The 17,491-nt window shown below is 36.5% G+C and overlaps 1 long non-coding RNA gene across 2 annotated transcripts in view; it reads right to left on the reverse strand.

Moving 5' to 3' along the window:
- LOC129505763 (uncharacterized) overlaps positions 1–17,491 on the reverse strand; it is an 88,192-nt gene that overhangs the window by 44,087 nt on the left and 26,614 nt on the right. For both annotated transcript variants that reach the window (XR_008663599.1, XR_008663598.1), the window contains exon 2: positions 6,658–6,806. This is a non-coding gene — a long non-coding RNA (uncharacterized LOC129505763). The remainder of the gene's footprint in view (positions 1–6,657; positions 6,807–17,491) is intronic.

Consider the following 17,491-nt stretch of genomic DNA (forward strand, 5'->3'; position numbering starts at 1 on the left):
GAACGATCTATTCAATATATTAGATGTCCTGAGGTTTAATGACATCTTAGATTTAATAGGACCTTGCCAAAGTTTAAATAAAAAATATTGCATTAGTAGGGTCTTGCTGTACCTGTAAGCTGTAAAATATGTAAGGGCAAGAACAATTGCATACCTTGGGAGAGGGGCAGTGAATGGGGAGAATGATTAATTTTTTTCTGGCAAGTGGAAAAAGGATGACTAAGGAAAAAATATGAACAAAATATTGATAACTAAGTGTTTGCTAGTGTGGGAAAATGAACTTTTACTTTGTAAGCGGCATTTTTTTTTAAAAAAAAAAGGTTTTTAGCTCATTTAAATCCCTGTTTGGGAGTAGTTTTATCAGTTTTCTTTTCCTTTTAAGGTTTCCTGTCTTTCAATGCTATGTGAAGACTCTTATTAAAAACATCCACTGTTGTAAGTCATTCTTCCCAGGAACAAAGCTGATTTGGTCTATTGCAGATGAGTGAACTAAAATTTATACAACTTCTTTAACATATTTATATTTATGCAGCCTTTCCCATTTTCAACAAAGAGGAAGTTACCAACCACACTAAAAGGCTAGATGGGATCGAACATGTGTCTAGAGCAGTGAGGCTTTTTTCAGGACCTGGATGGCCTGAGCACTTGCAAGAAATGCAGTTCTCGGGCCTCACCTATTGAATCAGAAACACTAGTCATGAAACCTAGCAATCTATATTTTAACATGCCTTCCAAGTAATTCTGATATAGCAAAAGTTTGGGAAAATTTTGACCTAGAAAAGTGTGATAATCAAAATCACCCTTTAGTAATTAAGTTTCAAGAAATAGTGGCATAGTACATCAGGAAAAGAAATTATATTTTCAATTTCTAAATATTTTCTATAAAAATGCTTTATTACTTTCAAAACTCAGTAGCAATGATAAGTCCTTATATCCATTTTCCTCTTACATGTTAACAAGGAAAGACTTCACTGTCATTAAAAAAAAAAAAAAAGCACATGCAGAAATAAAGCATGGCTATTCGGAGTTCTTCATAAAGAAAAAAACTATAAGCATAACTCTATTTTATAATTTCATTACTACAAGTTGGAGCTATAAGCCTTTCCAAGTTTTGCGCCTAACTCTTGGCATTATAGATTCATGACTATATGTTCATTAATAATCCAATTCATGCTAGAAAGGAACTCAGCCCATATCTATTCTTAGTGTACAGATCAAGCTCTGTAAAAGGCAAACCTGTTATTTGATCTTTCATGGATCCAGAGATTTTTTTTTTAAATCTCAAGTCTGAAAAATATAATAAAAAAATAAATATTGGTTATATATAAATGTTGATGCCTCCATATCATCTAGTAGTGGGTCTGTAGGTAGGTCATCTTAAAGAACTTTCTTTTTTTTTTATCTTAAAGAACTTTTGAAAAAGTTCATGAATGCCTTCAAGAAGGAAGGGCAAATCAACTCAGTTTTCCCGGATGCTCACAGGGGAAGCCACACACACTCATAATACATTTATAATTGTATACAAAAGCTAAGCAAAACATTATTTAATATATTGAAATCATTCATGGAGCTTTTTGTGTTAAAGCTAAATCAAGCTAAGACTTACTGGCTTAAGTTTTTAGAAGGCCCAGGGATCGATACTATCAACACATTTTTTTCCTGTCATCTAAAACAGGATTCCTTGCTTCCTGCATATTTCTCTTTTGACCGCTTGCTTCTTCATCTTCCATATTAGCTTATTTTTCCCCTTGCTTACAATATATTTCCACTAAACCCCCTCAAATCCCAAAGACATATCAAGGTAATAACTTCTCTACCATCTCATTACTGTTAGTTAAAAAATAGCTGATAATCCATATTTTAAATACATGGTTATCAGCCCATTTTGATGATGATTTCCCAGGTTCTCTGCAGATTGCTTTCTTTTGTTTTCAGTAGTTTGTGTGCGATTGCAGGGAAACTGTGCTCTAGTACATGGATAAAGTCAACGTGTACGGAAAACACACACGAGGGAGACTCTTCTGCTATAATCAGCTCCATGAAGAATTATCTGGTAAGAATCCTTAGTTTGTTTTCTGCTGCAGAAAGCTACATCTGAAAAGGTATTGTTATATTTAACTATAATACACATGAAAAAATTTTTCATGTCCAATCAGAGGCAAACATATTTTGCATTAATTTACCTGGCTTATGTGGCAAATTTTCAGGTATGGCACAAAATATGAGCTCACAGTCAATATCCCTTAAAATCTGTGTCATTTTAATACAATATTTAATGTTTCAAGTAATGAATGTACTATTGAGATTCTATTTTTTGTATCCTACTTTTTTGTATCCTACAGAAACATTTGCATTGTAGACCACTTCTTCACTTAGAGTGTTCTATAGAATATGTCTTTTAAAGATCCTGCAGAAAACCAACATAACTCATTTTCCACTGAAATAAGACAAGAAATGAAAAATGTCTAGACAGGTGGTTCTCAACCAAAGGCAACGTCTGCTAATACCAATGTGGTGAGAGAGGAATGCTACCGGCATCTGGTGAGTAGATGCCAAGATGTTGACTAAAAATGTTACAATGCACAATGCTACAATGTACAATCTCCCATGCCTAGTTGTTATCTGGTCCAAAATATCAATAGTACCTCTGTTGAGGAACCCCAAGCTAGAGAAAAATTAAGTCCTATTTAGTCATTACAAGTTGGTCATAGTTACTATAATTTCCATGATACCCATTGAAAAATCAAAGCCTGCCATCATGGCCATAGAGCTGTGGAACATGAACCAAATTCCCTTTACTCATACTCAAAATGTGAAGAGAGTTCTTCTTTTCAGTGGAGAAAATATAGCTTGTGATTATTGACCAGCACTGAATCCCCTTTTACAAGCTAACAATTTTGCACCGGCGTGTTGAGTTATGTGGCATATTGCCTTGTGTGAACGTTGTTCTGTTAACCAACTTCTTTTCCTGAAAATGTTATTTACTTAAAATGAGACTTCATCTTGAAAAAATAAGCAATCACTTCTCTATATAACTACCGCTCCTAACAAGATTTTTCACTTACATTTCTTCTCTTTCTAAATTTCCTTTATGATTGAAAACCTATCGATCCAGTATTTATGAAGTTGATAAAATACGAACGCACAGCTCAGCTTCTAAATGAAATATGTTCTTGAGCCATAAGCATCTTTCAGTGTATCTTTCAGCAACCACCACAATAGCTCTAAAAATGTTTTCTCAGGTATACGTGATGACTTTGTCCTTTGTGAGCCAAAGGATGTCTCTTCTAGGCTTCTTTTGTTAAAAATGCCATTCAAAATTTAGTATAATTGTGCAACATAAAAATCAACAACGGGCAATTATTGTTGTGCATATATATAATTTATCTGCCAATATAAATAGCAGATTGGGAATATTGTATTTTTGTGCATTCTGGTTGAATTTTCATTGAGTTAGACCCTTTGGCACTCTCTGTGGAAGAGGCAGGTGATTCACAGCTGCAGTTTCTTGGTCTTGAAGACTCTAGAAGAGGTAGTTTTATGTGAAGCCTAATTATCTCTGCAATATTGATCATAGATATCTTTATTAAAAATATACATGCCACACACCCACAAACTCTGATGTCAGCCCTGGGTTTCTTCATATACCAATAAGACAAGATCTATCAAACCCAACTTTTATAGATTAGTCTATCGAAGTATCAGGAAAAATAATTATGTTCATCCTCATTGGTTCTGATTTCCCATACTTTTCTGGCTAAGGAGATGCAATTTTTCCTTAAGTCTGCATTCATTATATTATCATGTTCCATATTTTATAGATTATCATTTAAATTATGATAATTAAGATCCTGATGCTATTTAACTACATATGAAGTCCCTAAAACACAAATTAAAGTTATAGTTGAAAACTGCCACAAAATTGTTGTTTGACTTTTTAAAAAATTAGGTTATGTCACTTAGCCGTGTCCTCAATGATTTGGAACTGAAACCTATGCCCCGAATAAGTAGCAAGTAGCATTTAATTACAGAAACTGAAAACAACCTAAGTATTACTACTTCATCAAAATGTTCATTTTTAACTGAAGACATAGCAATCTTTTAAATATTTGCATCAGAAAATACTTAGAACCAAAAGTTAAACAAACTACAATTTCTTAGATATATCTAGACTTGTATCTTTAACCTTAAGGCAGTGTGGCAGGCTTTTTAAAACTCAGACATTCTACTTGTTTACTTTACAAAAATGGTCATTTCCAGTAACATCACCACACATATTTCTATGTGATGTTTCCAACACTAATCTGAGTAAATCTTTCTTTTTCTTTCTTTCTTTCTTTCTTTCTTTCTTTCTTTCTTTCTTTCTTTCTTTCTTAATGCCTTGATATCCTAGAAAAACTAGAAAGCCAGCTTAGGGGTATAATTAAAAATTTAAAAGCTTTGTTTTATAAACATGTTTTTGGGGTATGTGTGATATTTTAGGTTTTTTTTTTTTTTAACATTAAGCCTATTGTGTCTTCAAGAACAAACTATATTTCCTATAGGATGCCACCAATGCCTCTAATAATAGGGTCTAGCTGTGTCTCTACAGTGGATTTCCTCCCCACCCCCACTCTGCCAGTTTTTATGGAAATAGCTCATAAGTGAAAAAAAATTAGAGTTTGTCTTATTTTTTTTTTCAAGAATACAATGCTGGTGATGGAAAAAGAACTTCTGAATTTCCAGCCCAACTTAGGAAATAACTTACCTTCTTTTCTTCCGGGCAATCCTTTTTGTTCTGGTTAAAACTACAGAACTGTGAGTAATATATAATCAGAAGACAAAAAAAAAAAAAAAATCAAAAGGGGGTTGTACTTGTAAATAAAAATAGAGTTGACTTATAGAAAATTTGAACTTGTTTACATGTTATACATATACAGAGGTCAGAGGCTATATTAACAATGAAAGTAAGTTTTCCTAAATGCATAAAATCTCCAGGCAATTTCAATATATATTAGCAACTACTGAATGATATTATATTTACTACATGTATATTTTAATGATTATGTCTCTTCTCAGACATTTGTAACCAGTTTCTGGGAAAGTATTTTCTTGGTCTATGTATATGCAAAACTAAAATTAAACCAATGGCATTTTAGACAAGCAAGATGACTTAGATTATTTTCTGGGCTTCATTTTCTTCACTTCAACACGAGAAACTGTATTACAGATTTCTATGCTTTCTACTAACTCTCTGATTCTGTTAATTCCAATAAAAATATAAGGATAAGGCCAAATGGTGGGATGAAACTCCCAAGATGATGGTAAATATTATGTAAGCTAGACAGCTATCTGTATTTCTCAATGTTTTCTAAGTGATCCTGTCACTCTAATAATTCATTCTTCAAATTACTCTACAGATTTGATTGCCTGACATCCATATGTGCATACATGCTCTTTAAAACTATTTATAGGGAGAGGGGCTTTTCCTGAGAATCCACAGTCAGATCATGTTCAAGAATGAACTATTTTCTGGCAAAATGAAGAAGTCCCTTGAGATGCAGTGTCTCCTTTTAAAACATGTTCTCTGTTTTCTAGGAGGAAGGAAAGTATTAGATGGACTTGTGCAACACAAGGATGGAAACAAATGGAAAGTGGAAGACACGAGTATGGGAAAGAGGGAAGTCGAGACAATTAGGAAAAGGACCCCGGCAAGGGATCCCCATCATTTAGTGCATCTTTACCACCAGAGGCCTGATTCACTGTTATATTTTGAAGTGTCTTCTTCTCAGACTCTGTGCTTAAGTAGCCATATCTTTTAACTGCCTGACTCCAATAGCTGATGCGGTTGCCACCACAGAAATAGAAATTATAGCTTCCAACCCTTCATTTTATCCCTCTTACCTATAATCCTCTAGTTCCACTCTGTCTGACCACTTGACAAAGTTTTTTTTTTTTTTTAGGTTTTTTTTTTCCTACGTTTTGTTTCTTTTAATTAGTGCATCTTTGTGGGACCACTTCAATATGCTTTAGACACAGAGAACAGTAGATAGATATCCCTGAAAACTCGATGAGAAAAGAAAGATCCTGCTGGGAACAAAAATGGCACAGTGGGCCCACAATAATGATCCCCATAACTAGACGGCCACGTGTCTCGTTCACAGCCATCGTTTACCTGGAGGTCTTTCTTGAAAAACTGCCAAGATTCTTTACAGATTTTACATAAGGTCTTTTTTTTTTTTTTTTTTTTTTCCAAAGACTCACTGGTCTATTTTCACATGTGTGTTGTTTGGTTAGGTCCTTCAAAGGCTTCAAGGTTTACTTTTATATTTAAAGAGGGTAAAGATGAAGGCTATTATTTGAATACAGCATTGCATTCAGTGGCATCAAGATGCTTATTATAACTGCCCTGAGGAGGAGGTCAAAGCGACTCATGGCTCCTAGTACCTTCTAATGTGTATTTAGGTGCCCTGTTGGATGGCTCGCCTAAGAGATGTGGCATATATCTGATGAAAGGGCGGTGAACAACATCAATTATAAAAGACAATCTGCTAATGAGAGGAAGAAAAGGAAGAGAGAGAGAGAGAGAGAGAGAGAGAGATACTGGAAAAAAAAAGGGAGAAGAAATGATCTGTAATAGAACAAAGCATTGCAACTGAACTAAAAGAAATGTCATACCTTAATCATGTCCTAATTTTAGGGTACAACTGCTCTCTTCATTGGAGACATAATGTATTTCTTCGACTTTTGTGGGACTGTCATTGAAGAGGGAGATCAAATGGCTTTTAGTCTCCTTTATGGATTCGTTGCTAATTTTGCCAAGATCCCTGTACAAAACAAAAAGTGATAGTACATGAAACTCAAGTCATGTTAAGTAAATGAGCTAAAATTGATTTTTATCCTCTTATGGGGATGTTTCCCAATACAACAATCCATAGAGATCTGCCAACTTCTCATGTCCTAAATTTTTACTTTTCTAGGGCTACTAATTTGGCCCCAGAAAACATTGTCTGGGTTTCCCCCACCATAAAATGTCTTGTCAAGTAACAATCAGAAACCTCTGAGAAGCTAAAACAGTGTTGGCTCCCTCTGCTATGCTAAGTGGTTATAAGGATTCGTTTTCCTTTGGATGTATTTCCCATGTTTAAAAAGGATTTAAAATATTACCTACCATTAGTACAATTGATAGATAAATCTAGATTTTATTCCCAGACATATTAAATATATTTGCCTTGTTTTTTATCATCTAATTTCTCTACAGAGACTAATTCCTCTAAATAACACAATGCTATTATTCTAGCCTATGATAGCAGCTGAATTTTCAAAAAAAAGAAAATATGGAATGTGACTAAGCAGTGTGGTTTTCTCCCTTTCAATTAGGTTAAATGAACACAAGCACATTGTTATTTTCCTTTTTACTCTGAAATTAGGGAATCCTGGTATCCAGCTTAAAAAAAAAAAAAATGACCGTAAGAAACACTGTTTAGCATGTCTAAGTCTGTTGACCTTCTTAGGGTAGACAGAGGTATTCTCTCTTAGAGAATCCATTTCCGTTAAAAGATGATCAGTATTTTCCCTAATATCTTCCACACAACAATATCATTTCTTCTCGTAATTTTCTCCTATGTGCATCGGCTCCTGAGGCTCTAGGGACTGCCAAGGAGGGACGTCTAAGGAGGCATGAGTGACCCTGTTGGCTGCACGGCCAAGTTGTGCACTGCACAACCTCATGCACCCTCCGCTGCTGTTCTCAAGTCTTCCCAGGCGAAGGCAGTGGGCTCGGCAGTGTCGGCTGGGGCCTACAGGAGCCCCTCTTTTAATCTGGGGCTTAGGACACGAATGCCCCTTCACTTTGGCTCACTCAGCCACTCTGTGCACAGCCGCTTAGCAGAGACGTGGCCACCACCAACAGGGAGGAAGTTAGCATAAACGTGTCACGTATACTTTAAGAAATCAGAGATCGCAGGGCATCAGACTCAGAGTTCCAGAAACGTTCTGAAGTATGTGCAGACACATCAAGGAACCGGTCAGTGGCGTGGTGATTATGTAGCTTTGGTCTGATTTATTTTATCGAATTCACCAGTCTTCCTAGCTCCAGGAATGCCTTGGGATTGCTCCTCATATTAAGACTCTTAAGTCTTATTTTTTTAATGAATTTATTTTTTATTGGTGTTCAGTTTGTCAACATACAGAATAAGTGCTCATCCCTTCACGTGCCCACCTCAGTGCCTGCCACCCAGTCACCCCCACCCCCCGCCCACCTCCCCTTCCACCACCCCTAGTTCGTTTCCCAGAGTTAGGAGTCTTTCATGCTCTGTCTCCCTTTCTGATATTTCCCACTTATTTTTTCTCATTTGGGGAATATAAAAAATAGTGAAAGGGAATAAAGGGGAAAGGAGAAAAAGACTCTTAAGTCTTAAAAGGTGACGCAAGTGTCGCGCTCTCTTCCCACTGTGCACATAGGCATGTTAGCATTTTGGAGTTAACTTGACTCCAATGTGTGGGTGAATCCTCCCCAAGTTTCCCACGGTTCCCAAAATTCCCCATATCCTGCAAAAGGAAACTGAGGCTCAGCCAACCCAACGGTGACTGAATACACATCAACAGTTGTGCTCCCAACTCTCCAAGATGTGGGACGCTCCCTTCTGATGGCAAATAGAGGGATGCTGTGCGCACTGAGGTTATTTTTAATGACCCAATTGAGATAGCAGCTTTATTAATTAATGTTATAAATATCTTGTTCAGAATGCTGGCTGGTATTTTGATTAGACTGGGAAGGATAGCTAGAAGGTCTCTCCTGCCATGAGTATTGCTGTGGGAATGGAGAGTTTGTGGAGAACATTTCAGGGGTCATAGGGTTTACCCAATATTCTCACTTTCCCCTCAGTCATCTCTTACAAGATTATGAAGCACTCAGTTTCTTCGCTCTCTCTCTCTGATATTCCTAGTGACTAAAGGAATTTAAGAACTGCAGGGGCTTGAAAGGGAGTGGCGAAGTACAAAAATGTGTTCTCAATTTCTAGAAACTTTACCGTAATTTTTTTTTTTTTTGAATTAAAGTATTCCCGGCGTGCTTTCTTGGTCTATAACCCCTGACAGCTACTATTCATTACGTTTTAACCTGTTAATGGTCTAACACTTTTCAACACATATTAAGCCCATTCGACTATTCTGCAAGCATTGAGCCTATCTATCAAGGACAGCATGCTCTTGGATGGATGGGGATCAGAACGGCAGTAGGCTCAACTGGAGAGAGAAGAAAGCAGAGGCAGTGAGCTCTTTGACCGGTCAGGGAAATATTTTGGAGGGGCCCTCTCCTCAGGCAAGGGCAGGAAAGCTAAAATAAATAAATGGGATCACATTAAACCAAAACGTTTTTGCAATGCTAAGGAAACCATCAACAAAACCAAAGGGCAACGTAGTGAATGGGACAAGGTATTTGCAAATCCTACATCTGATAAGAGGTTAGTATCCAAAATTATAGAGAATATGCACAACTTAATATTTTAAAAAGACTCTGCAACTTGATTTTAATAAGGGCAGAGAACCTGGATAGACACCTTTTTTTTTTCCAGAGAAGACATACAGACGCCAAACAAACACATACAAAGATGCTCAACATCACTAATTACGATGGAAATGCAAATCAAAACCACACTGAGACATCACCTCACACCAGTCAGGATGGCTATCATGAAAAAGACAAAAGAGAGCAAGTGTGGACGAGGTTGAGGAGAAAAGGAAATCCTCATATGCTGTTGGTGAACATGTCAATTGGTGCAGCCACAGTGTGGGGAGTCCTCAAAAAGTGGAAAATAGAAATACACACGATCCAGCAATTCCATTCCTGGGTGAGTATCTAAAGAAAATAAAAGCACCAATTCGAAGAGACATATGCAGCGCTTTGTTCATCGCGACATTATTTACAACAGGTAAGGTATGGAAGCAACCCATGCCCATCCACAGATGAAAGACACAGGTGTGGTGGATTTCCACGATGGAATACTACGCAGCCATAAAAAAGAATGAGACGTTGCCGTTTGTGACAACGTGGATGGACCTTCAGGGTATTACGCTAAGTGAAATAAGTCAGAGAAAGCCAAATGCTGTATTTGATTTCACTTACATGTAGAAGCTAAACAACAAACAAAATAAAGCAGAAACAGACTCATCGGAAATACAGGAAATAGATTGTTGGTTACCAGAGTGAGGAGGGTGGAGGAGGTTAGCAGAGTAGGTGAAGGGGATGGAGAGATACAAATTACAGTCGCAAAATAAGGAAGTCACGGGGACGTACAGCATAGGGAAGAGAGTGGATGATACCATAATACTTTTCTCTGGTGACAGAAGGTGTGTGTACTTATTGTGGGAGTCATTTCGTAATGTATGAAAATATCAACCCCCTATGGGGGACGCTTGAAACTAAGAGGATATTGTATGTCAACTATACTTCAAGAACACTTTTTAAAAAATAAATAAATAAAAGTGACCCCAGTTACTTTCATATACAACTGAACTGGCCTTGCAGTTCACGATGGTGCACGAAGTTAAACACAAACACGCCCCACAGTTAAAAAAAAAAAAAAAATCTCAGTAGGTCAGTGGGAGAAGCTCTCTTCCCTTGCATGAAAAGATCATTTTTAAAAAAATTTTTTTATTGGAGTTCAATTTACCAACATATAGCATGACACCCAGTGTTCATACTGCCAAGTGTCCCCCTCAGTGCCCATCACCCAGTCACCCCAACCGCCCCCCCCCACCCACCCACCTCCCCTTCCACTACCCCTTGTTCATTCCCAGTGAGGGTGACAAAACATGAGACACATCCAACTCTGGGAAAAGATCATTTTTAAATCAAAACTCCAAACTTTCTCTCTCCCTTCTCTCTCTCTCTCCCTCTTTCTATTTATTTTTAATATGTTGTAGATTAATTCCCTGATGGATTTTGTTGGGCCTTCTTTTTTCACACATTTCTCCTTTCATCCCTACATGTCATGCTGGCATATATGAATTTCGGTAGGAAGGAAAGCACGAAGCATGACCTTCCATAGCAAACGATGATCTTCCTTTGTCTCCCAGTCTGAGCCTTTGCACCCACACACTGCCTGGCGTGTGGAGACCAACCAGACGGCCCTCGCTGTTAGATGCCAGAAGGGACTGTGCACGCCAAGGGCCCTGGGCTCACAAGCTAAAACTTGCATGCTTGGCAAGGCTCAGATGCCAAGGCTTGAATCTCTAATAAACCACTCGCTGCCTCTCCAGTAATGATACCCTGGGGCTGCTGGGAGGGGATTCTTTTTATAGGAAACATACTCATAAGGATTTAATATTATCTTTCTGAACCCTTTGATTCAATAGGGTGGTGGTGGTGGTTCTTCTTCTTCTTCTTCTTCTTCTTCTTCTTCTTCTTCTTCTTCTTCTTCTTCAACTTTCCCCCTTTATTTTGTAGACCCTGTGATGTGAGCCAGTGTTAATTCTTTATGCAACAGTAGTATGTAATCAACATCTCTCTACTGAGCTCAAGATTCCTTTTTCTTTTTAACCATGTGCTTAAAAAAAAAATAAAATATCTTGCCACTGAATGTCTTTTTACAGACTGAAAAGACTTTTAGGTTAAACAACATTTGTTAGGCTTTGATGCAATCAAATGCAATTTCAATCTTCTTGAAATATTCAGCCCTGCCTCTCTCTCAAATTGCACATATGTGTCAGCTTTCAATTTTTTCTCACTAGTGTTTTACACATGAAATCTATTTTCACTGAGAAAATGGAATCTTTGTGTCTTTGTCTCTCGGTGTGCTGCTTTCAGGCATGTTCTGGCAGGGGCTTTGACTATCGAGGCACTGGGGGAGGGGCCTGGCAGGCATTTGTCAGCTTTTCTTGCATCTGTAATTTCTGGCCACTCAGCAGTATTAGAGGGTCTTAGAAACGGGTTGAGGAGGGTGGGGGGGGGGGGGAGAGCTTGTCATTGATGAAAGCCAAACTCCGAATAACTGCCCGATGTTAATGACCGAAGAGAGAGAGGAGAGTCTGAGAAACTTTTATTGTGCTTTAATGAAAAAGATTTTTTTGGAAATGGCTAATTTATAAAATTGCACATGGTAACATTTTCAGATCTCAGTTTAGAAAGCCCCTGTCCATATTATGTTACCGATTTCATTGCTTTTAGCTTGGCAATGGTTCATGAAACTATTTTAATTTTCCACCAGTGGCTTCTGGTTATTTCTGCCCTTATTTCCTCGTAACATAACTGACAGCCCAATTAAACATCTGCATTTTTTAATCTGAACTTTCCTCCCATAACTATTTTGCTTTTCTTCTAAAACTTCCAGATGTTTTGGCTCCTTTATGATTTTTAATGCATGCAAGTATATTTGCTCCTATTTCAAAGACAGAGAGCTAGATGGACTGACCATATGTTTCTATATAAAAAGCTTTGTAATACACCAATACTACGGTGGGTATTTTGTCTCTTTGTGGATACGCTTCCCTTAGACTATATCTTATTGTCTTCTAGCACTTTCCTATTTAAGTTGATCTTTGAAACATTTTTGAGTTCAGAATTCACACTGTGACGGTAGTTAATCGCTTGTGGCTGATGAAAATAGTATCCAACTCTGTTACCTCAGTGTCTAGTAATAGGGCTAGAAGCTGCTGTGATTTTTTTTTTATGATTTCTGTCTCTCTCTCTCTCTCTCTCTCTCTCTTTTTTCTGTGAGAGATAAGAAGTTGTAAGCTGTGTGAGACAACAATGTATTTTAACTCCGTTTCCGGCTTTGTACAGACATTAAAGGAATCATCAATATCTTGCCTTGAAGTGTCTGGACAAGAGTTAAAAGAGTCTCTAATATTTTTCAAGAAAACCTGTTTCCCATAATTAATAACAGGAAGCGGGGTAAACAGACATTTGCTGACAAATGAAACTGAAACAGTAACATATACACAGAAACATGGGAAATGAAACAATGCAGCATTGTACAGTTATACCAGAGGGGCTCCATTTCCACATAAGTACGATGCAATACTCCCATAAAACTGCAGAGTAAATGATCATTAATTTTACATTTCAAGGCAAATTCTGACCATTTAAACACAGGCTTGTAGAGTGCAATCATTTCGCCTACTAAGTATTTGAAGTGATCTGAGGTTATTTGTGTATTTAACATTTAGGCCATTTCTTGGAATCCAGATTTTTCTAGACAATCAAGTATACCTGAAGAAAGATACTTTTAAAAGAAAATTGTTATGAGATTTTTAAAGGCTCTTCTTACTGCAAATTTCTGGAAATGAGAACACCTAATAGGATGATTTGGGTATGTGCAGGGTTGTTTTATTTGGGGCGGGCGAGGGGATATAATCCTAAAGTCTCAGGCAAACTAAATGCAACAGTCATTAATTAGACGGGCGCAAAGGATCACTGGGAACTTGACCCACTTGTGCTTGGAGCCTCAGACAAAGCTTCCCAGGGAAGTAATGTGTCTTTATCTTCCAATTGTATCATACAGTGGGGCTCTCTGATCTTAGTACTGACCTTGAAAGCAGCAAACTGAATGTGATATGTGGTTTCCCTGCTTCTTAGAAACATTGAACTCGGTTTGGATTTGTGTTTTCTTTTTTTAACAGCATTAGCCACTTAATTTGCAGTTAATTTTTAGGTATAAATGGCAATCCTTTAGGGGACAATATTTTATTACATTTTAAAGGTAATTATCCATCCAAGAACTGTTAAATGCAAAATTAAGCATTCTCGAATGTTTATTTCTGCTTTTGCAAGATGAACAGGAAAATAAAGCTTGATGGCAAAAGTGAGGAAACGTTTCCATGATGTACTAGATTGCAAATTAAAGGATGTGTTTTGATTATTTTTGTGAAAGAAACCTAAACTGTGTTATACAGCCAGAGTTTTGTGCTTTCCTGGTAAGCTCCTAATAAGTGACATCTTAACACTAGAAAAATGAGAATGGAAAGTGCCCTGGGCACCAGGGTCAGAGGTGTCTGCCCACGTATAATATACACCCATGCAACTGAACTAGGAGCTAAAAGCCGAATTAATTTTTTTTCTTAGGAAAATCTACAGTAAATATAAATTTAAAGCAGGGGGGTAAGACTCAGAGCTGATTTGGTCTAATTAAAAATAAATGTGAATTTTCATATTTTATATATACATGGATGAGGAAAAGTAAATATGCCACACTTTATCTCCAGAATCTCATATTCATTGCGGAATTTGAAACCCAGAAAACGAGTATCTTGAGTTTAAAGAAAAAAATGAAACAATTATCAGGGTAAAGCTTTGTTAATTACAAGTGCAAGTAAGCTACTTTCTAAAATGTAAAATAACACATTTGTAAAGGAGCAAGAAAAGTATGTAAAATTATAAAATGATTAAATTTAAAGCATATTTGGACTTTTATGAAGTATAGGACAGAATACATACATTATTAGGAGGATGCCTGTTATTCAGAATATTTTTTGTAAAAAAATTTACATGAAATGTCATCTTTGTTCTCTTTTGTTAGGTCCTTAAAGAAAGAAAAGTAAAGCCCAGCATGTTTTGGACTAGATTATGCCATTTGCAAATTGATGCTTTGAAAAATATAAAATATGCTTCCAAAATTTTTAGGTAAGGATCTTCTTGGAAGACTTTTAAGTATAAACTACAAATTTTTAATTATTCACCATAAGCCAACATGGAAACAATGGAGAAAAACTTTTAAAAAATCATGTTCACATGCAAATCCATTATTGCACACATTCATGTCATAACATTTAAAGCTGTTCTTGGAAATTATTTTTCCTGAAGATCACAGAGATGATATGAGTCACATTGTTCAAAGAAATGATCCCAGAGCCACCCAAGACCTGGCTACACCTACTTCTCAGGTAGGTGAGGTTGAATAGAATTACCAATGCCTGGCAAGAATAACTTTCCTTTCCTTTCTTTGACTCCATCAGAGCACAATGTACTAGTTTTTAGATGCACCTGATGGGGAAAATCTGGCGTGTTTATTATGAGAACAACAATGAGCTCAACACATGATTGCCACAGAGTCAGTAAATCATCTTGCTGATGTAGCAGAGGACTAACTAAAATTTCATTTCCTGAAAATGCGATCTGGAAGGAAAAAAATATTATGGATATGAACCTCAGTATTATACTGGGCTTGGAGCAATATTTTGATCAAAGAGCTAAAATAGATAAAGCAAAGTTAGACGTGTGTAAATTTTCTAGCAGTAACATCTTTTGGTTCAAGTGGCGTGTGCATGGCACGTGAATCTCACTCTCCTGTTTGTTCATCATCTAAATGTATGTTTGATGGCTTCTCTGTCGCACTGTTTTCTAGCTTTTATTTGCTTTTTAGGATCCTGCCTCAGGAAACACCGAAAACCTATCTCCTGACTCGTGCCTTTTCCTCTCTTATTTTTACTTACGTATGTACTTATTTATGTATGTAGTCCTTTGTCAATGTTCTCTAAAAGGTATTTCAAAGAGATTAAACATCGATATGAATGAAAGGTGGCAAATTTATTTCTTGACTGCTTGGTGACTCTCGTCTTCTAGCATCTCTAGTAGCTCCTGTGGTCTACCTGGTACCCAGCAAATTTCCAATACGAGCTGGGAAATTTCTGCTGTGACTGTCAGGTGTGAGCTGGGTGATTTCCATTTACACCGTTGGCTGAAGAGCTCAGAAACAGTTGGGGTATGGGTGCAATTCTCTAACAGAGGATTTAGCAGCTTCAACACCCTGCTCCCCCCTTCAGCCTCATTGTTATCATCAAACAAAACTCTAAAACTATTCCATACTTCTCAAAGCAAGGAAACTCCTCCAAACTCCAACCAGGTTTCTGGAGCTCTTTTCGTCTTGCATTTTTGTGTGCTTGAGTTTGCACACCTCAATATACTTCCCATCATTGTCGTCTTTCTAAACATTCACCCTGCCATACACGCCCAACCCATGAATGGGAAACATGTGATTTTGGTAATGATGTGCTACCAGCAGAAACTCTTAAGAATGAAGAGCTGTTTTTAAAAACCCAAGTATCAATAAATGATGGTTGTGATGGCACTTACATTGAAACAACAACTAGAATTGTATTTGTAGTATAAATAGAGGTCAGGACCAGACGTGTACATGGGCTATAGTTACCAGGAATGCTGGTTCTTCTGTAATAAACAATAGAATATGCTTGAGACATTAAAAAAAAAATCAACTTTTAAACAATTTTTTTGCCTAATGATAAGAGCAAATGATGAACTCTTAGGCCATTTAATTCCTATTATTCTTCTTTCATTTTCTTTTCCTACCGGTTACATGTAGTACTCCTTCAAGGCAGTCCAAATTTGTTTTGCGAGAGGGGAAATTGCGTGTACAAATTTTAATTTTAGAAAGTAAAAGCATAAAGTTTGTCTTGGTAGTTTAACAGGTAGAATAGATTTCATCCATAATATATTCAGAAGCTGATTTAGTTCTGCTTTACAAAATCTGTGGATATTTAAGAATAAAAATAACTTTAAAGTATAATTTGCATTTTAAACATTTAAATGAAAAATTTGAATGATGTTGCTTCAAGAGAATTCCTGATGTTTTAAGAACCTATGAATTTTCTTACAGATTACTTAGAAAACCAAAGTATGCATCATGAATGTTGTTCCATTTTATTTGCTTCCAGATAAAAGGTTTATTGAAACTTTAAAAACATGGTACATAAATTCTCCATGAAAAGGAACTAGAACAATGTGGGTGCAACTTTTAGGGACCAATGTTGTTCAAGTCTACGTTTCTATTCGGCGTAGGATACAATATCCCTAAAGTTTTCAGCTCACTTTTATGGAAGTGTGATAAATAGGCATGTCCAATTGTACATAGAGAATAGGACACAAATCAGCTCTCCTTGTTTCTGTTGTTTTTCATTCCTTAAATAAGTATTTATTGCTCATATAAACAGGGTGTGTGCCCTTTTATTTGGCGGCCCCTATTTCTTCATTGGCTTCCACATTTCACAGGGTAGGAAGAGAATCAACGGCCATTTATATGTCTCGGGAAAAAGTGTATTGAATAGGAAAACCATAGATTTTCTTTTCTTTTTGGTAAGTCTTCCACTTTCTCTTATAAATTCTATGGCAGCATACAGCGATCAAGCCAAACTTGCTACACAAGCTTAAATGAGAATTTCAGATAATAAAAATTCCTCCTTTAACAATGTTTTTAAGCAAAGCCATTCAACACTTCTTTTTCTTTCAGAACACACAATGTTAATTATATATAATGCAGTAATATTTTTTTTATAATGAGCTCTTACAAAGTTAATACTGCAGATTAGGAAATATATTGCTAATATAGTATAAAATGAGAACTTCTTTATTTTTTAGATTATGTTACTAAGTTTCCATGTAGAATTTCAAGAAAAAAATATTTGGTTATGTTGTAAGTGTATGATAAAATATTTCTAATGCTAATTATTAGTTTCATAAACTTAAATATTTGAGATATTTGTGGCTCTGAGGGGGCTA

This window comes from Nyctereutes procyonoides, unplaced genomic scaffold (assembly GCF_905146905.1).
Source record: "Nyctereutes procyonoides isolate TBG_1078 unplaced genomic scaffold, NYPRO_anot_genome, whole genome shotgun sequence".
NCBI lineage: Eukaryota > Metazoa > Chordata > Mammalia > Carnivora > Canidae > Nyctereutes > Nyctereutes procyonoides.